The following is a 243-nucleotide window of genomic DNA, read 5'->3' as shown; positions in this document are numbered from 1 at the left end:
CTGCCCCCTCCCTGGAGGTGTTCAAGGCCAGGTTGGACGGAGCCTTGAGCAGCCTGAGCTAGTTGAGAGGCGTCCCTGCCCGTGACAGGGAGGTTGGACGAGATGATCTCTAAGGTCCCTTCCAACCTCGGCCAGTCTAGGATTCTATGATTCTGTGATTATTTCTTTCTTTAAGCTGGTACATGCAGCCCTTGCTCCGGTCCGTTTGTTCCTGCAGATATTCTGCCTGTCGTATTGAGCCAC

This window comes from Apaloderma vittatum, unplaced genomic scaffold, assembly GCF_000703405.1.
Source record: "Apaloderma vittatum isolate BGI_N311 unplaced genomic scaffold, ASM70340v1 scaffold13020, whole genome shotgun sequence".
Lineage (NCBI taxonomy): Eukaryota > Metazoa > Chordata > Aves > Trogoniformes > Trogonidae > Apaloderma > Apaloderma vittatum.
The sequence above is the reverse complement of the archived record's forward strand: the minus strand, read 5'-3'. Positions refer to the sequence as shown.